At 37.6% G+C, this 27134-nt stretch overlaps 1 protein-coding gene across 1 annotated transcript in view; it reads left to right on the top strand.

The window, feature by feature from the left end:
• Positions 1 to 1069: 1069 nt before the first annotated feature.
• The window catches only part of SCN9A (sodium voltage-gated channel alpha subunit 9), a 172154-nt gene continuing 146089 nt past the window's right edge, over positions 1070 to 27134 (top strand). The window contains exon 1 of the mRNA XM_057745529.1: positions 1070 to 1144. The gene's annotated coding sequence lies outside the window, so the exon portion shown is untranslated. The remainder of the gene's footprint in view (positions 1145 to 27134) is intronic.

Genomic DNA, 27134 nt, shown 5'->3' with positions numbered 1-27134 from the left:
TGGTGCATCGAGATGAGCAGGTCCCAGGTCCAAGAAGGCACCCTCTGCGCCACGTGCCCCTCTCCACCCACGGCAACCTGGAGTCCTCACTCCGCCTCTGAAAGAAAATGCATTCTTTGCTTGCCTGGAAGACTTGGCAACCCCACCGATCTATCCTAAAAAAGAAAAAGAAAATCGCAGCCTTGAGACAGGTCTTGCACGCCACCACCCCAGCCTCCATGCGCAAAGTCCCAGGGAAGGAACCGATTCCCAGTTTTGAATCCACCGAGCCCAGGGCCCAGGAGGCACTGGCTGGGCCTCTGCCATCGGTCCCCACCTCCTCTGCCCGTAGTTTTCTCCGGCTCCCCGTCAAGCCACAGTTAGTGGCTTCTCGGAAACGCTGGCAGATTGTGCTGAGCGGGAAGGAGGGAAGGGGTGATGGGGGCGGAGCGAGATAAGGGAAGGGCTCTTCTGGCGGCTGGACACACACGAGCGCGCGCACACACACACGCACACGCGCACACACACACACACACACACACACACACACACACACACACACGCCCCGCCCTATGGGGTAGGCGAGGGTCCGCGGTCGTGCGACCCTCCTCCTCTGCACACGTGCGCGCGCACACACACGCGCGCGCGCACACACACACGCCCCGCCCAATGGGGTAGGTGAGGGTGCGCGGTCGTGCGACCCCCTCCTCTCCTCTGCCTTCTAACGCCCAGTGGAGACACTGCAGCATCTCCATCACCGCCGGCTGGGTCCCCGCCCGGCGCCCCGCGCGGGCGTGCAGGGCGGCGCGGAGCGGGGCTGGGGAAAGGGCGGGGAGCGAGGAGGGGCCGGAGCCCCGGGGCGGGGCGGCGGGTTCCCTGGGCGCGCCCGGGAAGGAGGGGCGCGGGCGCCGGGCTGGCAGTCGCTGGGCTCCCGCGGCGGGCGTCTGCTCTCCAGCTGCGCGGGCTGGGCGGGCTCGGGGGCCGGCGGCGCGCAGCGGCAGGCGCCCGCTCGGCCACGCGAGCCCGGAGAAGGAGGGAGCGGCCGCGGCGAGGACGCTGGGGGAGAGGGGCCGGCGGCCACGAGGGGTCCCCGAAGCCCGCTCCCTCCCCGGAGCCAGACCCTGCGGGCGCCCTGGGCGGCCACGATCGGCGGGCAAGGTCGCAAGTAAGTGCCTTTCCTGTCGCTCCGCGGGCGCGGCGGGGAGGGACGCCGCCAGCCTCTCGCCGGGGCTCGCCTCCGCCGCCACACCCACCTGTGCCCGCGGTCGCCGCGCGCGGGTTGTGGCCGCCGGGTGTGGACGCCACCTGGGAAGCGGGGAGGGGAGAAGTCAGGCGAGGAGGTGCCAGCGGCCGGGCAAAGAGGAGCCGCGCAGGCGGCCGGTCCTTGGCCAGCCTCGACGGCGCGGGTTTGCTGCCAGGTTCTGAAGATGTGGAAAGGCAAGGCATCTGTAGCTCACGGTTTACTAGGATTTCTTTCCGTCTACGCGAGCTGAGTCGTTGGGTGGGTTTCGGCTCCGGGTGGTGGTGGGGGGGGGGGGGGTAGTCGTATCCTTCCCGAGCGGAAGGCGTGTGTCCTCTTCCCCATCTGCGAAGGTGAGCGTGCGGAACCCGCAGAGCGGACGCTACCTGTGGGCCCGGGAGGATGCGCCGCACCCCTTCCCGGCGCACAGACACGAATGATTGACGCGGCTGCTTAACCCCGTTTCTCGACGCAGTGTATTATTATTCTTTTCAAACGAATATTCACCTCATCGTGAAATTCAGATGAGGTTCAGTATCGTTTTAACTTTTTATCGGCTTCAGCTGAAACCGTCGTTCAGTTTTAGAAGAAAACAGTTGTTTTCGTTACTGCTGTTAAAGGCAAAAGATCAAAGCGAGATGAACAAACTGGGAACTTCTGTGCCAACTTTTGTGATTACAGCAAACATATTTCTCATTATTTTAGTGGTTTTTTTTTTTTTTTTCAGTTGCAGCGTTCGAGGTAATTTATATCTCCTCTGAAGCTAAGAGCAGTTTTTATGTGAGAGAAGCTTAGGGGAGGTTTTAAAAAGCTCACTCCAGCAAGATAAAGACCAGATCAGGGTAGGCTTTTAAAAGAATGAAGGATTTTCAGTTGTTGAGTGAAGTCAATGTTCCAAGGTTCGGGTTTTTTCAGAAACACAATGTTCTTTTCTATTTCCCCTGCTTCTCTATGGGCAGAAGAAAGGTTCTGTCTGTCTGTCTGTCTTTCTCTTGGTAATTTAAAATATATATTTATGATTTTTGCTTTCATATCAATAAACCCTATCTGTATATAATCTGCAAACCAAGTCCAATTATTAAACAGTCAATTTTACTGAAAAGTCTTCAAATCATTTTTCCCTCATTTAAAAAAATTTAAACTAGAGTTCACTTTTTTAGAAACTATGTTCAATAGGATCTTTACCAAATTTTATTAATTATTGGAAAGCTAGTCTTATCTGAGCCCTGTGTATGGAATGATCATGATTGCTAGAACAACTTATTCACAACAAAATGTTAGACAAAATACGGCTTTTGATATAATGAAGGATGTTAGGCAACTGACAATAGTTTTGCTTAAGATAAGTTTTTGTATTTAAAGTATCTGTCTATTTAGAGGTGCCCTTCGAATGTGAACCATTGTACAATTGTGGGACATGGTGACATATTCTTATAAAAGCTGGGTATATGGTTTGCCATGATTCCTATAGTGCAGGGCAGGGCTTTACAGGGTACTTTACGCTTCTATGGAAGAAAAGATGAGTCAGGTCTGGCTGTCTGCCAAGAGCATCCTCCTGCCTGTGTCTCTCAGGACCAGAGAAGATAATCATGGGAGCCCTCCCGTGGTAATGCTTCTGTGTTTTTGCTGCCTGTTGCTGAGGAGACTTTTGGCAGCAAAGAAAAAGTAAGAAATTCAGAAGTGTGGAATCAGTGGGGTCCTATTCACCTTACTTAATGTGACCAACCAACTTTCTCTGTTGGAAAAAAAATAGTATCTTGCATTTTTCATGAATAGTAAAAATTAATATGTGTCTAATACCTGTTCCTATTAGATTTGTGAAAGAGTGTGAAGTACTGGGGAGAATTATATATTATTTTTTGAACTTTGTAAAGGAACTTAAAGTTTATTAATATGAATGGGTTGTTCTAAATGTCATAATGGTAATATGATTTTCTCTGAAACTCAGTCTCAGATCCTTTTCCCCAATCTTTCTCATCTGGATTAATGGTTCCAGCATCCACCAAGTGTTGACTGCTTTCTCTTCCTCGTCATGACATTTCATTCCTAGCCAGTCCATATTTAGATCTCTCAGTCTTATCTCCCAAATGCATTTGTGTTCAATTATACTTCCCGGCTGTTCCTCTTCCACCCTGTTTTCTATATCTACCCTGCACCAAATTAGTGGCATCACTCTAATTTTCCTGGACTCCTGCTACAGCCTTCACATTAACCTCTCTACTTCCATAGTTTGCTCCTTTGTGATTCACCCTTCTTTCAAAGTAATGCCATTATGCCTCTCCTTAAGAACATTCAGCGGATCATAACTACGTAGAAAAAAGGAATAAACGCAGACACACAGAAACAGATTAACAACAAATTCCTTCTGTTAGCATACAGCTCACTTTCTGATCTGGCCCTCTACAACCTCCCTGAGCCCATCTTCCACTCATTTATATGCTCCAGCCACTCTGGTCTTTTAGTACCTGAAACACAGGAAGCAATTTCACTCCCTGAGGCCTTTTCAAGTGTTCCCAGTGCCTGGACTATTCCTTCCTCTAATTCCTCACTGGTTTGCAGATTTTAAGCCTCAGCTCAAAAGTCTCTTCCTCACAGAGATCATTCTTGATCACCTTGTCAAGAGTAGGCCGTTACCTGTTAGTTTCTGTCTCGCTGCCTTGTTTTATTCCTCCGTAGTGCTTATGACAGCATGCAGGTATCTTGTGGATTTGGATGTTTCGTGGATTTGGGTATAGAATGCTCCAAATGAATGGACACCATGTTTTTATTGTTGACCTCGCTTCCAGAACAGTACCTGCAGTGAAGCAGTAGGGGGTTCCTAGATATTTATGTAAATAATGAAGTACAAAGATAAGACTTATTTCACCATAGAGTGCACTAACCCTGCAAACTTACGCATTTTAAGATTCAATTTCTTTTTTATTTGTTGAGCGTCTGGTATGTTTACACTCAGTACTATGATTGTGAGGAGGTAAAATTAAAATATCCTGGAATGTCTTCCCATCTCTCCGCAGTGTAAGCATTAAGATGTTCAAAGGAAGTAGATTATAACACACCCTTAGAAAGGCAGTGACCACAACTGGAATAAAATGTATTTTGAAGAAACATTGGCGTGCATAAGCCAGTGACTGTATGTCATTAGTGTGAGTGACTCCTAATATACAGAGATGACCTTATTAGGTTTTAAATATATATCTTTTACCAAAATTTGAGGGTTACTTAGTAATCACTAAATTTAAAATCTTGTTTTGTAGTAAATATGGACTCATATTTGAGTCCCTGTTTGAGTGGGCTCAGTTGATGGAATTATAGTCGAATGAGGCTGAGGCCATAGCTAGGGTGCCCACATGATCCAAACTGATGTTTATTCCAGACGCAAGGGACGAATTGTCTCACAAATGCAAAGTGTTCACCAGGGAAGGCTCATAGAGACGCTGTGGACTAATCCAGGAAGATCCATCACTATTATTGGGGCAGGGCAATGGGCTTCAAAATTCACGCTGGTTAATAAGAGCGCCATATTTGTACTGGAATGTATACACGCACACACACACACGCTCTCTCTTTGTGTGACAATAAGTCCCCTCTTTTTTTGAGACTGTACTTAAAGATATGAAACAAATAAGTAATTTTGCTATTAACATTTGGTTGAAAATTTAGCTTTCAGTTAGGCAGTCAGCTTTAATTAATGATATTTTTTGTCTAGGAAGTAGCCAACCACATTTGTTTTTGTTTGTTTTTGGTAAAGAATTTGCAATCATGTTTCTTCTTGAAGGACTAAACTGTTTCATGAATTGTCATCAGGGATTTTGTTAAATTTGCAATGATGGTGGTACAGTGTGGTTGTGTAATGTATTGGAGTGCATCTGTGCACTAATTGAAGTTGGGTCCCCATTTTACACAGCCCGCATTAGCTAATTCCCACATGGAGGTATTAGAGGTTCCTTCTTCAGGACTAGGTAGGATTAGATTACTATTTAAGATGGCAAGGTCATAATGAAGTGGATATTCTAAGATTGTATGAAAATGATTTTCATATGAGAATTTTTAGGAGAGCATTCACAGAAGGTGGGTACATTACTTTTGTGGAACATGAGAGGGCAGTTTTGGTGTCTTGCCATCCTGCACACTGAAATTTCTTCATTGGAGGTTTAACTTACTCTTCCTTCTCTCTGTAGCTAGAAGGAAAAGGTTTTAGGCAACAGGGAAAGCCATTAGCTCTTGGCAGGTAAAGGTAGAATGAAGTTTGGTGGAATGAAACCCTTGAGTGGTGAGGAGAAATGTCAGACCGTGAAAGAGGGGAAGGAGGAGGGAGTGCCTTGAACATCATCTGCCACTAACAAATCTGAGTTGACATTGTGTATAGAATTGAATGATCTTGTATCTTTTTAGCCCCACTGAGAAAATAACTTTCTCTTCTCTTTAAAACAACAGCTGTGTTTTAAGTGAAAAACTTCTGTCATTGCTTCTTTAATACAGGAAATGGAATACCTTTGGATTTTTAAAGTGATGTAAACGGGACCCAAAAATACCATCTATTATTGTTAAAATATACCATTACTTTAATTGTAATTTCATTGCTATTCATTTTATGCTTTCCTTCTGTTGTGTCAGGTGTTTGAGAGGCTGCCATTATTGATCACAACTTTCTTTAAAATGTGTCTTTGGATTTTTTACAAAGCTGTCTGAATCATTTATCAAAATCTGATAAAACTTTAATTGCAGCTATGATTGTTCACTTGGAAATTGTTCACTCTTAGAGGGCGGGAGTCCATTTACGGATTCATTAACCTACCATGTCTACCCTGCAATGAATGCCTTTTTCTTTCCCTTTCTCTCTTACATCTCATCTTTGAAACATTTGATCTGTATACCAGTAATACAAATTTTGCCCCACTATTAGGTGAAAGTATTAGCAAATAATTGGCAAATTGAGCCTCTAAAGAAGAATTAATAAGATTAGATAGCTACATTAAAATATAAATACCAAAACATTTCTGTATAGATGTTTAATGAAATCTTCTTTGTGTTATATACCAAACCAAACTCCCTGTGTCATCGGATTGTTTTTTAAAAATAGGGGTGATTTCACTAGATGTAGTGTTTGCCAACTATATTAGTTGCTCATAAACTATATATCTTATAATCTAATGTAATTACAAACATGTCATCTTCTTCAGGGCCTATAATTTCGAAGTTCGGAAAAGGAGTAAATAGAAGTAAACAGTAGATATACAAATTCATACATAAAAGTAAAATGGGGAAATGAGAGAAGTGTTACATGATAATGAAATATCCCCTTACATATTTACTTAAACTCCACTCAATGATTATTCTTTCAAGTCCAATGGACAGTGCTTCCTTTAGGGCTTAGAGTATGGATAGTTTACTAACTGTACATTTTAAATAGAATAAATAGGATATTTTGCTGGTAAATTACGCTTTCACTTTCTCTGGGTGATGATATAAAGTTAGCATTCTTTCTAGATGAATTTTATGGGACCAGTCGTCATAGATGATCCTTTCATGGAACACATATTACAAAGCTGAAGTGATGATTTCCAGCCCTCATCCCCAACATAATGCGTATACATCCTTGTTACCCTGGACAAACTCAGCTCATTGTAATTCGAGTAGGAAGAAAAGAAATGACATCCTCAGGGGTCAACTGGGAGCACGCTTCTTACAATCCCATGAGATCATCTTACAGACTTTCAGGAATGAATGTTTGTGGAATGGCTGTGCAGAGAAACTTTTTTGAAAATTCATATTATGTCCCTCCTATAGTTCAGAATCTTTGTAAAATGCTGTTATAACATGTCAAAAGCACAGAGGATTAAATTTGTGTTCACATTAAGGTAGTGAAAAAATGTTTTTCTAGATATCTCTCTTGCTGAACATGTGATCTTAGTCAAATATTTTCACTTCTCAAATGCAACTTTGTTCTAAAATTGGTAGTGTCTACCTCTCAGGGTTGCTGCACAAATTAGGTTAAAATATATATATTCACAGAAGTCATTGTAGTGTCTCACTCATGATAAAGAGGTGTTCAATAATGTTGGCTAGACATTTGGTAACTATATTATAATTAAAATGTACTCTGATTATATTTTGAATACAAATGGTACAGCATCTAAAGTTTATCATTGTTACTTCTACTTTCAGTCCTGTTTCAGTGAATAGTAATAATGCAGTTTCCCCTGCTTTTGAAGACAGTATAATTATAATATCTCTAACATAGGACCATACCATTTATAACACTGTTGGTAAAGTTTTCAGCTATAGGCTATTACAGAGAGTTTATATGAAGTATGTAAAAACTTATCAGTAGGAAAACATAGGAGAGACATTCAAAGATCAAGAATTTAACCATCCAGTTACATTTTGTTTATGTTTTTGAACCTGACCTATCAGAATTCTGCATTAACAGAGAGCAGTTCAGTGGAGGTGACCTGTCAGATGTCCTATTAGTGCATCTTACAACAAGTAATGTCTACTTTGATAGGAATTTTTTAAAAGAACATATGAAATGTCTCACCTATGTATGAAATCAAACTTACTCTAGTAATTCAGTCATCAGGAACATAACTTCAAATTTTTAAATCAGTAAATAAAATGTCTGAACTTGAGGGAAATACTTGCCAATATGTCCCTTCATTTACTTTCATTGGTGATACATTAACAAAAATCCAAATTTTGTAAAGCAAATCATCAAATTAAGGGTAATCATTAAATTGTTTTTTATTGTTTTCTTTAGCATTTCATATTTTTTGCTCAGATACAAAGAATAACAGAATACTAAGAGGTTGGCCAGGGCAATATCATGAAGACAGAAAATGAATATATAACGGGTACACTGCCGTAAGGGAAAATACAGACAGTACAATTTACATCTTGTTAATATTACTGATAATAACATTGATTTAACAGCTTTGTGTGTTAGGGTCTCATTTATGCCAAGCAGTACATTAAGGGATTTGCAAATGCGCCTTTGAAATCCCTACAACCACCCTCTGAGGTGAAAAAACACTAAGGTTCAGAAGTTACCTAACCTTCCCAAAGACGCACCGTGTTTACTACACTTGAGTAACATATATATTCCTCTTAATGGAAATAAAATCTTATTTATCCCAAGACTACACTTGCAGATATCCCTCACAGATACACCTGGTTACCACAAAAGCCTTTTTAACCCATAGTGGAGCTGAAAGAATCTACATTTGCAATGAAACATAGCAAACTGCGTGATTACAACTGTATAGAACAAGAAGAAAGGTTGAAAGTTGTTGAAATGTTTGTCTTCAGTACTGATTCTTGGGCCGTGCATTTGTATTAAACTGAAATTGAGATTTAGGTAGAAGTTTGAAGACAGTATGATATTATGAAATGTGTTTCTGAGGTTGTTTTAGACATTGAATAACTTTGCTTTCTTGGTCTAGGGGTATCCCTGTATTACTCTGACTTGAGTTGGCCACAATTAGAATGTTTTGTTTGTTTTATTATGAGAGAATCAAGATAGAAAAGGAGATTTTCCCAAGATGGACAAAAATGGAAAGAAGAGGGGTAGTGTCATTGTAAGCGGTATGTCTGTGAAATGTTCGGAGCAGGTGCATTCAGCTGTGAGTTATGAAATGGAGTAGAAACAGGGAGTGGAGCTGTATCTATGAAATCCTGGGTGTTAGGGGATGGAGAAAGAGAGAAAGCAAAGTGATCTTGTGCAGGGTAAGGAAAGAAGACAGTGTTCATCTAAAGTGTTCTTATGTCCTAACCTAAAGCTTAGTACTTCTTGTCACAGAAAAAAAATCAATGATTTATGTCAATTACAGTGATTCTTTAATATCAGTGATTCAGGGTGCTTACTCTTAAGGGTTTTAAAACATTTGGGGAAAAAGAATTTATTTTATATGATACTTACAATAATTTTTAAGGCAAATGATTTTCTTTTAATAACTATTATCTACTTAGATGCTGTCCTTTGAGTGGGATATAAAAATCATGAGAACTTGGACCCCTGAGTTCTATATATCTCAGTCAGTTATGATGACTGTGGATTGGCAGCTTATCTGCTAGACTATTAAGGTTTTAAGAGTAGAGACCGTAACTTGTTCATATTGGCAGCCCTGCAGGGTGCCATTCGTGCAGTCATTCTTAATACATATTTCATGAGCGAGTGATACATACTTATTACACAACCGTGTGCTCGACTTTTATTAAAAATAGCTTTTTTGCTGAAACTGAATACTTTCTAAGAATATAGGAGGAATAAGTTAACAAAAATTTAATAATTTATGCTTCTCTTGCCTAGCTTTTTATCCTTACTAGGTAAATTCATATTTCTTACTTCTTACTCAAGGAAGGAACAGCATTCTTGCTTATTTTCTGCCCCAGTTTGGGTTCATCAATTCTAAATGACAACATTTAGCCTTCTTTGCATAAAAGAGCCAAAATATTTTGACATGTACTCAAGTTGATGCATTAAAAAGACTGAAGCCCAAATCTTTTTCTAAAAGTAAGTTATCTTTTGGAGGATTTGCTTAAGAGGTGGACTGGTAATCAGATAGCAAAAAAAAAAAAAAAAAAAAAAAAAAAGATTCAAACTAAAATTTCCAGCTGATTTGTCTTGAGCTGATGATCAATCATTAAGCCCTATCTGGTTGGCTTCCAAAATGTGTGGGTCAGGAATTCGAATCCAAGTTGGTATCAGTGCCATTGAGGTTTGTGGGGAGGGAGGACCTGGCAGAGATCCCAAAGGGTAGTGGTGAAGAGCTGCTGAGTTGTTCCAGGTCAGTTCCTAGAGTTCTCAGCCTCACTATTCCTGGCATTTGTATGTTTTCTGAAACTTAATGATAATTCCTTCTTTCCTTCCCTCTTCCTTTGTTCACTCCCTTTAGCAAATATTTATTGAGTAGCTGTTCAAGACACTATTGTAGATACTGTACATTCAGCATTGAACAAAACATGGCGGTTTCCTGCTAGTTTTGAGACAGATAGTGACTCAATAAACAAATGTTCACCACTTCCTGACCTTGTATTATACTATATACTGTGAGGAAAAATAAAGCAGGACAGAGAAAATTGAGGGAAGGAGGCATTGTTTATTAAGGGTGGTTAGAACAGCCTTTTAGAGGTGCTATTTGAGCAGAGACCTGAAGGAGGTAAGGAAGTGAGGGAGGCAGCTAAGCCACAGGAAAATGATTCCAGTCGCAAGAAGCAGCGACTGCAACAGCCCTTAGGCATATTTGATTTGTTTACAGAACAGCAAGGAAGTCAGTATGACTGAAGTGCAGAGAGCAAGCTGGAAAGTGGTAGAAGATGAGGACCTTTTCTTAATTTGAAGAAGATTACGACGTCTGCCTAGAGGTCTGTGTGATGTCAACATTGCAGTGACTGACAGAGGACAGACTTTGGGAAGGGATGAAGTGTGCTTTTTTTAAAAACGGGATCCCATTCTGGATGTGGGTACCACACAATCTAAATATATGATTGGGAAACTCCTAATTTCCATACAAAATTAATCTATTAGTCATTTTTTTGTGCTTTATATGTAAATGTTTTATATTCTTTTCTCATCTGTAATAGATTAGATTCTTGGAAGCCGTTTGAGGAAAGAAGGGCTAATATGACAGCGGTTACAATTGAGAGTGTCTTTAAATGTTTAAATTCTGGAAATTAAAACATGGTGAAAGAACAGTAATATTTTGCATGTTTTGATTAATTTTTATGTATATTGTGCAAATTATTTCTCATGAAGTAATGATACTGCGTATACATATAAAGGAGTCCTGCCTGGCTAAATAGATACCAGAGAAGCATATCTGAATCCCTTTGTGGTTGACCCGCTAACTGCCATGACTTTGGTATCTGCCTGACTCTCCTCCTTACAGTTTTCAGCAAATTTTTGCAAATTAAAAAATAAAAAAGAATTCTTTTGTGGTAAAATATACATAACATAAGATTTACCATTTCAACCGTTGTTAAGTGTACAACTCAGGACACTAAGTCCATTCACGTTGTTTGTAACCCACACCACCATCCATCTCCAGAAATTTTTCATCATTCCACACCGAAACTCTATACCAGTTAAATAACAGTTCATCATGCTTTCCATTCCCCCCGTCCCTAACCCCCATTCTACTTTCTTTATGAATTTGACTATTCCAGGTACCTCATGTAAGAGGAAATATACAATATTTGTCCTTTTTTGTCTGACTTATTTCACCTCGCATAATGTTCTTAAGGCTCATTGATGTTACAGCATGTATCAGAATTTCCTCCTTTTTTAAGGCTGTATAGTATTCCATTGTATGTATGTACCACATTTTATTTATCCATTCCTCCACTAATGAATGTTTGGGTTGCTTGTGTGTTTTGGCTATTATGAATAATGCTGTGATGAACACTGTTGTACAAATATCTCATTGAGTCCCTGCTTTTAATTCTTTTGGGTATGTACCCACAAGTGGAGTTGCTAGGATCATAGGATAATTCTATAACTAATTTTCTGAAGAACTGTCATACTCTTTTCCACAGTGGTTGCACTATTTTATATCCCCACCAGCAATGCGTAATGGTTCCAATTTCTCTACAGCCTCACTAACGTTTATTTTCTCTCTTTTTAAATAATGGCCATCCTGCTGGGTGTGAAGTTGGCTCTCCCTGTGGTTTTGATTTGAATTGCCTAATGATTAGTGAAGTTGAATATTTTTCATGTGCATATTGACCATTTGTATATTTTCTTTGCAGAAATGTCTATTCAAGTCCTTTGCTCATTTTAGAATAGGGCTGTTTGTTTTTGTTGTTGAGTTTAAGAGTCCTTTATATATTGTGGATATTAATCCCTTATCAGATACACAATTTGCAAATATTATGTCTGTCCTCTGGGTTGTCTTTGTATTCTCTGACAATGTCCTTTGACACACCAAAGTTTTAATTTTTATGAAATCCAATTTATCTTTTTCTTTTGCTGCCTGTACTTTTGGCACCATATCCAAGAAATCATTGCCAAATCCAGTGTCTTACAGGTTTACCTGTGTGTTTCCTTATTTTAGTTTTATAGTCTTAGCTCTTACGTTTAGGTCAGTGATCCATTGTTGATTATTTTCTTCCATTCCTGTAGACGTTATAGAGTCTAAGAGTCTTCAACTTCCCTTCACCTGTCTCTCCCAGAAGTTTGGTTTTTAGTTCAGTATTCCTTACTCTGAATATTTACCTTTCCTTTCAGTAACCCCCATTTCACTTTTTCTTTCTTGCATGCTAGGATTAAAATGCTTGAATTATTGAAAGACTGTAGTAGCAACATAAAGGGATTCCTAGCACAGGGAGAATGTTATATATTCACATGTTCCTAGTCTCTGATTGGGTTCATTCATCCTTTTGATCAGTCTTATTATTGAAAAACGTTTGGGCTTAGTCCCTTCCTATGTAGTTTATTCTGATTCTTTACTAACTAGTTAATGGAGTCAGGAGCTCTTTATATCCTGATCCTAGGTATTAGATGATATGATTAAATGGAGCAAGAATTTTGTCTTGCAACAGTTATAACCCCTCCAACCACAGCATAATATTTTACACAGAGTGAGTTCTCAGTACTACTTGATTGAATAAACAAATGAGTAAATGAATAAAATAAAAGACTATCTTATTTCCTTAGATATTTGGTAAATCAATGACCTCTACTATTTAGAATTTTAGATTCATTTTAATAAAAAACAAGTTCACAATCACCTTTCCCCTTTCCCTTAATTCCTAGTGAAGACACTAATTTTTCTATCAGTCTTGTTAGAATTGTTTTTAGAAGAGTTTGCTGCTGAGAACTGACATTTGAAGATTAGAGTTTGTACCACACATATTTCTGTTCCATTAGATGGTCCTTGTGGAGGTTAAGCCCTGTTAGCAGCACCTTTCCCTTGGGTAGATACCAGCAAATGAAAAATGGTGACTATTTATAGAAACTCAGGGTCACTGTGTACAGTTTATATTGTCATGAAAGTCATGCATTACTTAGAACAATAGCTGAAAGAAATAAAACCCGGGAAGCACTTTTGCCATTGGATTGTTACATACTCTTTTTGTCTAATAACTCATCTCAGATTCCAAATCTTCTGGTCAGATATCTACTAGAATATAAATTTGAAGAAGGATGGGAATTATTTTCTCCCCATTTACTTGTTACTCTTTGGCTACTACCTAATCTGGAATTTTCTCGATTGTTCTAAGCCTATTTACATTTATTATGAGAGTCTGAAAATCCTGCCTAAAAATGGCAGAAAGAAATAATATCATACATTTAATTCATCCCTGTTTAAAAACAGCCATACCCTTCATCTTCTGAATATCTTTTAAACAACAACCACCTCAAAAGAGGGAACATTTTATTTTTTTAAGCTCTTTATTGGAGTATAATTGCTTTACACTGTTATGTGAGTTTTTGGTGTATAACAAAGTGAATCAGCTGTATTTATACATATATCTCCATACGCCCTCCCTCCCACAAGTCCTTCCCACTCTCCCTATCTCAGCCCTCTAAGTCATAACCCATCTAAGTTGATCTCCCTGTGTTATGCAGCAGTTTTCTACTAGCTATCTATTTTACATTTGGTAGTGTATGTATGTCAGCGCTACTCTCTCACTTCATCCCAGCTTCCCCTTCACCCCCCCCACCCCGTGTCCTCAAGTCCATCCTCTACATCTGCATCTTTATTCTTGCCCTGTCACTGGGTTCATCAGTACCATTTGTTTAGATTCCATGTATATGAGTTAGCATATGGTATTTGTCTTTCTCTTTCTGGCTTACTTCACTCTCTATGACAGACTCTAGGTCCATCCACCACACTACAAATAACTCAATTTCATTCCATTTTATGGCTGAGTAATATTCCATTGTATATATGTGCCACATCTTCTTTATCCATTCATCTATTGATGGGCATTTAGATTGCTTCCACGTCCTGGCTATTATAAATAGTGCTGCCATGAACATTGTGGTACATGTTTCTTTTTGGATTATGGTTTTCTCAGGATATATGCCCAGGAGTGGGATTGCTGGGTCATATGGTAGTTCCATTTTTAGTTTTTTAAGGAACCTCCATACTGTTTTCCACAGTCACTATACCAATTTACATTCCCACCAACAGTGGGGAGGGTTCCCTTTTTTCCACAGAGGGTACGTTTTGAACAGTGTTATGTAGGTTTCATCATATTCTCAGGTTAAAGTCAGGGCTGCTAAATGCCTTGCCATAATTATAGCCTCTAGTTCCGAGAAAGAGTAGAGAAGTATGAAGCACAGGAGGTTCCTCCCTTGATGAACGTATTAGTTTGATGGACATATTAGTTTGCAAAGGACTTGTTTGTAAACTCATGTGATTTATTCCATGGTTATTTACCATCCCTAGATGAACTTCCACTAAATAAGCTGTTTCTTTAGAATCACAAGACCTCCTTTCCCTGCCATTATGCATTCTAAAAAAATATCTACATCAAAAACCTTCTAAGTAGACAGCAACTTTTCTTGATCATGTCCACAAATATTCCAAAGAATCTCTTGGCATGTGTGCTACTTGACTCACTTGTTCTGATATTGAGTTAAAGGGCTTTGAGTCTGTTGAACCCTTTCTGGACTGCCAGAAATATTTCAGCAGCAGCTGTCCCTGTGCTTGGATTTTACCTTCTTGAACAAATACCTAGCCTTCTCTTGCTTTAACATTAGGTCCTGGAGCATCCACTACTAATGAAGGATAATGCTCTGACCCCTACTAGAAATTTCTCCCTTTTTGTTTTTTCGTAAGTAATATTTCTCTGTACCATGCTGGCTATTGCTTACCCTCAGCATTTTTAACCTATTTCTCAGTCCTAAAAAACCATTTCTACTGTCAGATGATTAATCTTTTTCGAACTTGCCACATTCCTTAGACACTTTCAATTATTTTATTATTTCCACTTTGGTTTTCACCAGATTCCAATTTTTTGGTCATCAGTTATTTTAACACTCTTCGTATATTTGCATTTAGCAAGCCTGATTGATTCAATAATTTTCATCACCTCTTAAAAGCAATGTACACATTCTGTGTACACTGCGTGGACTGATTAGCCTTATGTCGGGCAGGGACTAGATAACTGTGTGACATATATTGCCATCTGTTGGTAGAAAGCAGTGTCGTTTTGGTTTTACAGTGATCATAGTTTAGTTTTAATCTTTAAAATATCCTGAAGAAGAAAAGTCTCTTTATGTAGATAAATGCAAAGCTTTATCTATTATGTAGTAACCAAATTTATTCTCCTTTCTTAAGAACGTTAAGTGTGCAAAATCAATTGATAAGAATTAGTTGAAAAACTCACTCATAATAGTGGTTAGAGTGTTTTGTGCATTTACAGTGTTATCAGGAAATATGCTAAATGAATGGTTAGAATGTATTGTACACTTAAAATGTACTAGGAAATGTGCTTCATGTTTAAAATGCAGTGTCTCATTTTTTCCCATAAAATGATCTTATTGGATAATCATTTTCAGCCCTGTTTTCCAATGCAGAAACTAAGCTTTAGAGAGGTTAATAAACTTGCCCAAGGGCACAAGCTAGTAAGCAGTAGAGATGAGATTTCTCACTCTGGAGCCACAAATTTAAGAACTGTGAATATTGCTAATATTTATTTAGCCTAGGCACTGTGGTAGGCTCAGAAACTGTTTCTATTTTACCTAATAACCTTGTAAGACAGCTACTTTCCCTGCTTCATGTGTAAGGAATTTGCATAATGTCACAAGGCTACTTATGTGTTATAATCAGGGAAATCAAACCTAACCCTGCCTGGCACCAAAGGTATTCTGCCCTTTCTCCAAAACCATGTCGATGTTTTGGGGAATTGGGTGCATGCATAATCATAGTAGAAGTGTACCCTCTATACAACACTTTATAAAAAGGGTTAGGACCTCTTCTGCAGCCATACTTTAGTGACCCAAGAAGTTACCTAAGTTTGTGATGATTTGTGCTCTCAGGAAAGTGTTAATTCTAGCTAATAGGGAAAATTTCATGTGAGCAAAGAAACCTTTTCCCATTTTCCTTCATACATCACATATAAATGGGACCACATGAATTTTCTTTTAAAAATTTCAAATTTAAACATATTTTAAAAATGATGCCAGCAATCATTGACAATAATCTTAATTTCCCTCAAAGTAATATACTTCTTGAGATCATAAACTTTAATTTCTTATAAATTTGAGGAGTACTGTATTTTGTAAGCCTATGCATGGAGACAACTTCTATCTTAAAGTATAACATAGATAATCCTCACAGGCTGTTCTGAAAGACCCAGATCACAATATTTCAATAATTTTCCTTATCAAAGAGTCTAGAAATAAATCCCTATCTGTCTGCTACTTTTGGTGTAAAGTTATCACACACAGTCCTTAAAACTTTTTGTGTATCAGTTGATCAAACACTATAAAATGTCGTGAAAACGCTTTGATTTGGGGACATGGAATACTGAGCTACTCTTTTGAAGTATTTGTCACCCCCCAAATTATACATCTTTAAGAAATAATAGTCATTTTAATAATTGATTGATATAATTAACATGGTGCTAAATATGCAATGGTAGGATTTCAGCAATCAGAAAACAATTAAAATGATTATTATTATATTTAATTTATAGATGATATACCTATACTTAACATTAGGGGCTTTAAAGTGGGTAGCCAGCTCAGCCCATTTTTCTTATTATGATGGCATACGTTGTGTTTATGATCTAAAGAAAAGGTATTAAGTGAAGGAGGTATAGCATAGGAAGATGATCATTCTTTTTTTTTTTTTAATTTTATTTATTTATTTATTATTTTTTGGGGGGTACACCAAGTTCAACCAACTGTTTTTATACACATATCCCTGTATTCCCTCCCTTCCTTGACTCCCCCCCCTCGAGTCCCCCCCACCCTCCCCGCCCCAGTCCTCTAAGGCATCTTCCATCCTCGGACCATTCTTTTTAAGTTAACATATAAACTTACTGCAATCCCAATGAAAATAAAAATAGAATTTTCATTCTTTGAGATTAGATAAACAGTCTACTTAGCTAGGACAATATACAGAAGAAAGAGTAATATCTGATTGGAATATCTAACCCCATTAGATATTAAATGATTTTATAAAACTAGAGTAATTAAAATGGTGTAATCTTGGTATAATACATAATGCAATGGAGGAAAATATAATGTCCAGAAATAGACAGATTACATATGAGAATTAGAAAGGTGGCATCTCAAGCAGATGTGGGGAAATATTATTTAATAGGTGTCCCTGGGACAGCTGGATGGCCATGTGGCTAAAGATGAACTCAGGTTGCTACCTTACAACTTAGTCCCAAGATAGATTTCAAATGAATAAAATATTTAAAATATAAAATATAAACCACAAGGAAAAAATATTACTAGAAGAAAACGTTGCATTTTTTCAAAATCTTAAGATAGAAAATTTTTCTAAGGTAATATAAAATGCACTAGCCATTAGAGAAAGGATTGGTGAATTCAATTCAATAAAAAACTAAATTTTTTGAAGGGGCAGCATCACCATAAACCCAAAGAAATGAAAAATAGCAAAGTGTTAAAAATGTTTACATCCTATTCCACAAAAAAGAACAAATTTCATTATTATATTGAGTTCCTAAATTAGCAAGAACAGACCAATAGCCCACTATAAAAATGGACAAAGGCTGTATACAGAGAGCTCACAGAAAAGGAAGAACAAATGGTTTCTAAGGATAGGAAAAGATCCCCAACCTTACTCATAAGAGAAAATGCAAAATTAGGCAATAGGAAGTTGTCATTTCCCACTTCTCAAAACGTCAGAGATGAAAACATTTTTATAAAACTCTGTGTTGAAGTTATGTGCAAACAATTCCTGGCATATTGTGGGGAGTATGAATTGATAGAACCTCTATGAAAAGTATTTTGGCACTATTATCTTTTTCCAAATTAGAAACATAGATACAATTATGACCCAGCAATTCCACTTTCAGGCATTTCTCACAAATATAGTTCCATATTGTGAAGCTGTATATGAGAGGATAATCATTGTAGCTTTGTGAAAAAACTAAATGTTCTACAAGGGGAAATGGCTAAATAATTTTGGCACATTCATACAGTAAGAATTTATGAAACTGTTGGAAGGAAGAGGTGGTGGCTCTATACATTCTACTGTGGAAATATTTCCAGGTCATATTTTTAAGTGATAAATGCAAAACGTAAAGCAGTGTGTATATAGGGTATTATTTGTGTGAAAAGAAAAGTTAATCGGTATTTATGTGTTTATAAAAACATGTAGATGGATACACAAGGGATTGGTACCAGTGGTTCCCTCCAGGGTAGGAGTCTGGGTGCCTGGGAAACAAGGGCGAGGGAGAATTACTTTTCATTATATATACCTTTGAGTTTTGTGGCTGTATTTAGTCTTCAAAAACAAATATAAGAATGCTATTTAGGGGGAAAGAGTCATAAACCTGTAGTTTTGACCCAACTATTCAACTTAAAAGTATTCTATTCTTGGAGTTACTAATTGCTCTGACGCTTAGGGTTGTAATCAAATATCATATCCTCAAAAATACGTCTACAATGAATTTAAATGAATGAATGATACAGGTAAAAGTGTTTAGTGAACCAAAATGTGTATAAAAATATATAATATTATTACCAGCCCTTGTTTAGAATGGAGTCATCTGAATTAAAGAAATGTCACTCTACAGAAATTCCAAATGCAAAAAAGGTTATACAGAAGATCTGAGGAGGTACGTGACCCAAACACTGAGAAAAGAGGAAAGGCATAGGTTAAATTGGATGAATCCAGTCGAGGCAAAATGAGCACCCTCTCTCAGCCTCAGACCTGCTCCAGGGACTATGTGAATAGCTCATTCCTAGGCAAATTTTTACAGCCTTTCTGGAAAGCATTTTGGCTGTATGTATATGTATAAAAAGATAAAGCAAACACTTCAGAATATCATCAGTGATTTTTCCTGAATAGGTTAATTTCATTTTAATCTTTATTATGCTTTTCAATATTTTCTAAATTTTCTACCAATGAAAATTGCTATATTTATATTCAAGTATATTAATAACCTTAAATTAGTTACATGCATAACGTTCTTCAAAGTATATTGTATATTGGATTTAACAATAATAAAATATTTTCTGTATAACTTGGCTCTGCTATTTACTTAAAAATTTTAAGTACATTGCATTGTTAATGGCAAAATTTGTTAGAATTAATCACCAATATTTTATCTGTGCCGAAGTTTCTAAAACGATTAAGTTATCACTTTGCTAGAGAGCCAGACATTTGGGGATTTGTCGTTAATCACATACACGTTTCAGATGGAAGTATTTGTAATTTGGGCGTGCTTAAGCACTGGTGAAATGGAAAAACATTCCTAATGCATTCTTAGGAGTGACTGGTATGATTGTGACAATACATGACTCGTATGATTCAGAATTGAAGAATTTTAACATTTAATTAGGTGACGTCCACCTTATTGGTCTCCCTTCTAATCTATCAGATCAGGCTGTTAACTTTACTGTTTTTGGTTGTTAGAACACTGCTTTGATTAAACCCAAGCAGATAGGCAGTAGTTTTTATTTTGATATCATTAAAATGAGAAACAGACTATAACAGCAGAAATTTTACATTTCTTGCACACATCAGGCTACATATAAGGTTAGGAATTGTTTTGTTTCTGAATGTGTTTTAACTTTTCAAATGAGGAGAAAAAGAAAAATTGAGAGTGCCATATTTTTTTTAAAGTTTCTGATGTTAAGTCAGTGACATGATAGCTATTGATTACTGTATTTGAAGATACTCTCAAAATATTGAAAACTCGTAAGTAATTTCACTAAATAATAATTGAAATTCACTTACAAATCAGTGTGACATATTATACATTACATTAAAGGCAAGGTGCTTGCTTCTTCCTGTACTGGGGTTGGGAGAAGTTGTCATTCATCAAGCGTTCAGCAGGTTCCTATGACATGTAGATACCATGCAATATGCTAGTGATAAAAGATACCTAGAACAGGTTTCCTGTCTGAAGAACTTAGAGTCTAGCTGAAGAAGACAGGCGTGACAACTAATGAAAGAAATGAGGCATTATAAGAAATATGATGAAAAGCTGTACTAGGGTGTAGTTGGGAGTCCAAGACAGGAGAGATGAGAGAAGGAGAAGCTGATAAAGAGTTAAATTTGTACTTCAGGGAGGAAAGGTAGGAGATGAGATCAGAGCTCTTCATATAACAGGTGCTGAACTGAATATTAAAAGTGAGTACCCAGATGACCATGGTAGTTGAAACTGAATAGAAGGAGCAGCCTGAGAAGGCAGGGGTCATAAAACAATCTGGCTGCCCTTTGGGGAAATGGAATGCAGAGGGATGTAGCTGAAATGTAGATGCACACAGGAGAGGAAAAGAAGCTGTCGGCACCTGGCTAAGAAAAGCTTTCTGTGCCAAACCAAAGCCATGGCAGGTTATCCTGCAGGCAGTGGTCAGCTATAGAAGAATTTTTTTTAGCAAGGAAGGTCATTGAATTTCCCACTGTAAAGGCAGGATCTCTTGCACGTTGAATGAATATTATAACTGATCCAAACTTCCTTGGTACTACCCAACTAAATACTTTCCAGCATTTTCTGTAGCACAACTCTTTTTTTTTTTTTCTCAAAAGAAATCTTGTGGTGCTTCAGTAAGAAAGATAGATAAAAATGGAACGATAGGGTCCTTAACAGTTTTAAATCTTGGGTTAGAGAAAATAATTCATTTTTCTAACAACCCCTGATACACCTAAATTGAAAACCACTAATGTGGCCCATCTCACATGCCCAGAAATGACACCCAATTTTCAATTGATGGAGGCAACAGAACAGAGCAGTATGGAAACCTGAAGCCCCCTTTCAGGTGGAAGGCTCAAATTCCTCAAATAGGCTCTATTTGGAGTTTCTTCCCTTTTTTTAAGTTTGAAAGTCTGACCATATTCTTATAATTGCGGGGGCAAAAGTATTTTGATAAGATATAATAGAATATTTTACAATATTATTGTAACTAGAGAGAAAAATTTAAAAATTTGAAGCAGAATATTTTTAATGAATTCATTAAAATTCTAATGAAGATACATTTAATAACAGCAACACATGTATTTTAGTTAATGATTAATAATTTGTGATTGAGGATTGCTTTCCTAAATACTCCTTTAGTTCAGTGTAGGACATAAGGTCCTTGCTAAGGCATTATTTGGTTTCTTAGTTTCAGTCTTTCTGTGCTCTGCTCTTATGGTAGGTTTTTTTAAAAAAGTTATCATCATTAATGTGCCATGGTGTTTCATTTTTTTGAATTTCACTTATTTAGATCATATTTTAGATGCTTTATTTCTTGTCTCAGAGCAAAGGAATACACATCAGCCATGTAAGTATTTTTGAGTAGGACAGTCTTTAAAAGTACATCATTAAATCAATATGGATTTATCTATTTTACATTTTCTATTAAGCTATCTAAAGTAGGACTGTGTAGAACTGATAATCTGTTAAATTATAGTAAGAAATGTACCAACATTCCAAGTGAGCAGTTTTTTCCCATCTTGCAGGTATAAGGTTTGTTTTCTAGTCATGTCAATATATGTTCAACATTGTACATGTTGCTTAAGAACATGCAGAAGAAGAACCGTAGAAAGTATTTGTGACATAGTAGATATATATAATTTAATAATATAATATAATCAGTTATAATGGAGCTAGACTATATATATAATACACGTTTATTTATATACTTTTTTTTTTTTCTGTGTCTTACAACAGTAAAAAACACTATAACACATTGTACTGGAATAAAAGACTTTTTAAGTGTCACTGTATTATTTCACTTATAAATATGTCCTTAGGTGGTATCAGGTATACTGATGATGTGCTTCATAGTACTTGTTTAAAACTCCAGAATAAGATTTGTTCCCCTTGTAATTAAGAAGAACAAGGCATTTTGAAGAAAAGGAAAGAAAGGAAGGAAGAAAGAAAGAGAGAAGGAAAGAAAGAAGGAAGGAAGGAAGGAAGGAAGGAAGGAAGGAAGGAAGGAAGGGAGAAAGAAAGAAAGAAAGAAAGAAAGAAAAGAAAGAAAGAAAGAAAGAAAGAAAGATTTATTCTCTGGTAATTAAAGTTAAACATATGGGCACCTGGCTGAAAAGGTTTAGATATTGTGAATCCACGTGGTTTTTCTCCCCAGCCCCCAAACCTAATGACTTAGCCGCTCCTGTTGTATCCGCTTGTCCATAGCAAAGACAGGTGGATCACCCAGGGAATTCTCCACTAGCTCTGCCTCTCTGAAACCACAGTGTCAGGAAATGTAATCAGAGGGCCCAGCTGAACCAGAGCAGAGCTTTCCTAATGGGTAACTGTGACTTGAGAAATCACATCCATTAGATAAAGTGATTAAATATACATCAGCCCTTTGGCAAGGGAGCCATGAAGATGTTGCAATAGAACATCATCATGTGACCCATCTCTCCTGCTTGAAAAAAGAAACATGTTTTTACCTTTGACATGTGTCATCTCTACATTCCTCAGCTCAGTTGCAGGGAAACATTTTTTCGTGACGAGATTTATGCAGTCCTGATTTTCTGTGAACTAAAAAGTAATCGTGTGGTTGATAAAACATTATAAAAGAAATATTTCTGACTTGCTCATTCCCCCACACTGTTTTTGTTTTATTTTGTTGTTCTTCATTTCTAGGGCATTTCATACTTCAAGTTATTTTTTAAACATTCTTCCAGTGGAAGCCTTTTGTGTCCCCAAATTAGATTTCTTCCACTTAGATATACACATCTTACACATCTACTTAGAGAAAAAAAATTGTTGTATCTGTGTTCATGCAGATTTCTCTTAGCTTTCCAAAAAGTTTATGTTAAAATAACATTTAAAGAAGATTTATCTTTATAAAGAAATAGCACCATTAAATAGCATTGACTTTGACTATATTTATAGTTCTAGAGACTCCAGTTTCTTACTCTTAGTTACAACCATCTTTTGATTAATAATATGCTGCCCATCATATATTAACATATTTGCTGCTAACCTACTTGCTACTAAAACATGCCTTAATGTTTTTTTAAGCAATGAATAATCTTTCAGTTTTTCCCTGGTGATCATCAGCAAACTGCAGGATGACTGACAGATAATGTGTTTATAGTCATGGAGTCACAGATAACTAACTGGAAAGTACCCTCAAAAATTATAGGCAACCGCCTCACTTTAAGGTGAATCCTGGAGTGCTCAATTTGTTGAGTCTAGCATAATAGAAAGCACAATTAAAGACATGATTTCTCTTCATATTCTTAAATCTCCAAATCCTCAAAGTCAGCAGAAATGAAGTGAAGCTCTGATTTTATTGGGTTTTGTGCACATATTTATTGGATTTTGAGGCACATACAGGGATGCCTACTTTCACGAGACCAAGTGGTGGGGGTATTACATACGCAGAGAAAATTGTCGCAAACAAAGCCAGATAAGAATGAATATGAAGTGCCTGGAAAGCTGTCTTCACTAGCCTGTTTAATAATGTCTGGTTATGCAAAATACTCAAATTTTACTTGCAAATTATACATGCAGGAAAAATGGAATCAGAATTTGCATACAGAAGGGAACCTTACAGATGTGCTAGTATAAGTGTTCTTGGTGCCAGAGATAGCTTAGCTATAGCATAGCAAGTTACAGACAAGTCTATGAACCATTCATTGGTAGAAAGGCTTTCAATTGAAAATACAGCAGACCTAGCATTGTTACTCTGAAACATTTTTATGTGCATGATGACTCTAGGCTCCTACAGTGTACTGCCTTCAGTGTCTACTTAGAGTGTTTGGTAAAATTATCCCCAAACTTACAATGTAGTGGAGATATTATAATTTGCAGAATTGACAATATTTTAATTCTCTCCGACCATTGAGAATGTTTCATTTAATATTTCACAATTGGGAGATGAGGAGAAAGTACTCATTAGGTAAGTAAAGTATGTGATTCAGTGCAGAAATTGAAATTAAAAAAATGGATTGTATAGAAAATAATAAATACGAGAGAGAAGTGAAGAATTCATTACATAACTTTATGACATTTTTCTTTCTATTCTATTGGGGGTCTTGAGTTTTGAGCTTTTTCTGACCTTTTCTGGAGTAAGGAATAGAGAAAAAAGTGTATAACCATTGAAGCAATGTTTGTTGTCTACCTCATTGGGCTAAACATTGGGATTGAAAGATGGATAAGATGTCAAACGGTGATGAGAGTAACTACCTTGGAGACTTAAGGAAAGTGGTCCTGGGTGAAATAATTTTTGAACCGGCTCTTGAAGGATGAATGGGAATGCTCCATTGGACCAAACATTGGTGATTTTTAAGTGAAGTGATATGATCAGTTTTTATTTACCACTCTGATAGTAATATGTAGTCTGTAGATTAGAGGAAAAGAGATTGGAAACCTAGACATTGGGAAGCTATTGTGATAATGTAGATAAGAGGTAAAGAATAAAGAGAAAAGCTGTGGGGATGTAAAAGGAAAGAACTTAGGGAAGATGTAAAAAGAAGAGTCAGTAGGACTTGTTGATTGGATATTAAGAGGCTATTCTGAATCCCCAGACAGTGGGTGATATTTGTTACTTCTAGTACCGGCTGCTGCTGAGTAGTGTCATTTAAATGATCAGGGTGATAAAGGAGTACAGGAAAGACAGATACGAGTTTGCCAAACCGAAGGACGTAGCTAGGCTGGAAAATAGCTGTGTCTCATGTTTTTGCAGTGGAAAGCCTTTTCATCCTTAGTGTGTAAAAAAAAACACCGTCCACATGATGACAAAAAACTGCATGTGTGCAAAGGTGACATCTTAGTTGATTTCCATTGGCTCATGGGTCATTTCTGCCTGGCGTCCTGAGAGTCGCAGCATGACAGCTGGGAAGTGGGTTCTCTCCGCCATGTGTTCTCCCTGTGTGTGCACCTGATTTTAGTACCCGCCATCTTATTATACGATAGGAAAAAGGCCTAGTTCCTCTGGTACATGGTCATGAAAAGTTGCCAGTTCCTTATGTAGGTCCTGGAACTATCTGAAATTCAAATTCAGCTGGGCACCACATATTTCATCTGGCAACTCTATCCTGTATTTTAAAAAAAAAAGTTCATCCTTTTCTGTCTCCTCATGACCTCATTATATAAGCTCTAGATCAGAATGTACCTCTTAAATTCTGGGACATGAACTTCAAATGCATGTGAAGGATGGGGTCAGGGGAGGATAGTCTACCAATCAATTCCAGGTACTTCAGACATTAATTCCTGGATTTATTTTCAATGTTGTCATTTCTTGATGACTTCACATAAAGCTTTAATGTGTTTATAACTCAGAAGGAATGATGGAATAGTACTAACAGTGCCCCAGGTGTGTTTTGAGCATTAATTAGTTAATTATGAAACAGTTGAGAGGCATCTTAAGTAGCACAGAACTCAAGGCCTTTCACCTCAACTGGGGGTCCACTTAAATAGCACTTTACTAAACCACGAAAAACAAATACAACTTGTCCATGAGGTACATCACCCACTAGGAAGGCTGATCTCCCAGTGTGATCACTTGCATGAAGATATATCCCCTGGGTGTCAAAGGCTTTCTAAGAGCAATGATTCATGAACCTCCTGGATTTTTAGGACAATATTGTGAAAATATTTTTGTCTGTATTCTTAAACAGTTACTTGACATGATTAAAATATTTTATGCTTTGATCTAGGAGTTATAGATGTAAGTGGAAAGGACATAATACTCCAAAATTATAAGACCCCAGAGGAGATTAAGGAGTGGGAGAGGACAGTGGGTTAGGAAGATGGATAGAGTGGTAACCCACTGCCTAAAGATTTTAGACAAACTTGCAGTACTAATGCTTCTAGTTTGTATTCTCTAAATTCCATTCTTGTTCATTCAGGATCACCGTTATACATAAAAACATTAAAAAAAAAAAAAAAAAAAGACCAATCAGGTATCAGCACGTTGATGTTGAGGAGGAGGAGGAGGAGGAGACATGTGGGTGACTCAGCCCCAGTCCCAATTCCCCATCCTAATCTTCATATGAAATATTCAACCCTTCAAGGAAACTGAGTTCTTTCCAATCAGAGGCTCAGATGATTTGAATGGTTCTCTCACAACTATTGTGCAGGTGTCTGTTTTTCTATAATTTTTTGGTCTTTCTGGGTTTTTCCTCTCCTGGCTTTCCCACCTACTACTAGAAGTCATATACTTTATCATGTGCATTTATGTATTATACGTCCTTTTCCTTGAGCTGGATTCCCACCTGAACCCGTGCTATGGAGAGAACAATGATAGATTTCTCTGCATCTGTTCCATGTTTAGTAAGTTTCCAGTTCCTTTCAGTGTCAAACAATAGCATCTATCTCTGTAGTCCCTCAGGTCACTAGTGTGCTTGGTTTTGTTGTCAAGGTAGCAGCTGAACTATATCTTTCACAAACGGGTGGTAAACTTTTTTCCAACTTGAGCTGGGCATCTCCCATTCATTAGGAGAAATCCCCCTAGAGGCCCATCTCTATGTCGTGGACACAGCCAAAGCATTGTATACTTTAAAATGTCTAATATATACAGTATTGAATTGTTTTAAAACATTAAGTATCTTAGTAAATCCTCTTACTTTGTTGAGATGAATAAAAGGCCTTCAGTTTCTCCCAAGGCAAGACTGAAAAGATCTATGAGAAATGCCAAGTCATACTAGATTCATTTGGGGAAAAAAAGAGAAAAGTTTTGTGCAAAAGGTTCATGATCTTTGGTATTAAATTTTAGAATTAAGAATAGACCTAAATAATGAGAGGATTTTCTGATAATCTGTTCCATTTTTATATCCCCTGACTAAGCCCATTTTCTTTTTGAGATATTGACTAAGGC

The sequence above is a fragment of the Hippopotamus amphibius genome, chromosome 8 (genome assembly GCF_030028045.1).
Source record: "Hippopotamus amphibius kiboko isolate mHipAmp2 chromosome 8, mHipAmp2.hap2, whole genome shotgun sequence".
NCBI lineage: Eukaryota > Metazoa > Chordata > Mammalia > Artiodactyla > Hippopotamidae > Hippopotamus > Hippopotamus amphibius.
Note: the sequence above shows the minus strand (reverse complement) of the source record. Positions and strands in the feature narration are given on the sequence as shown.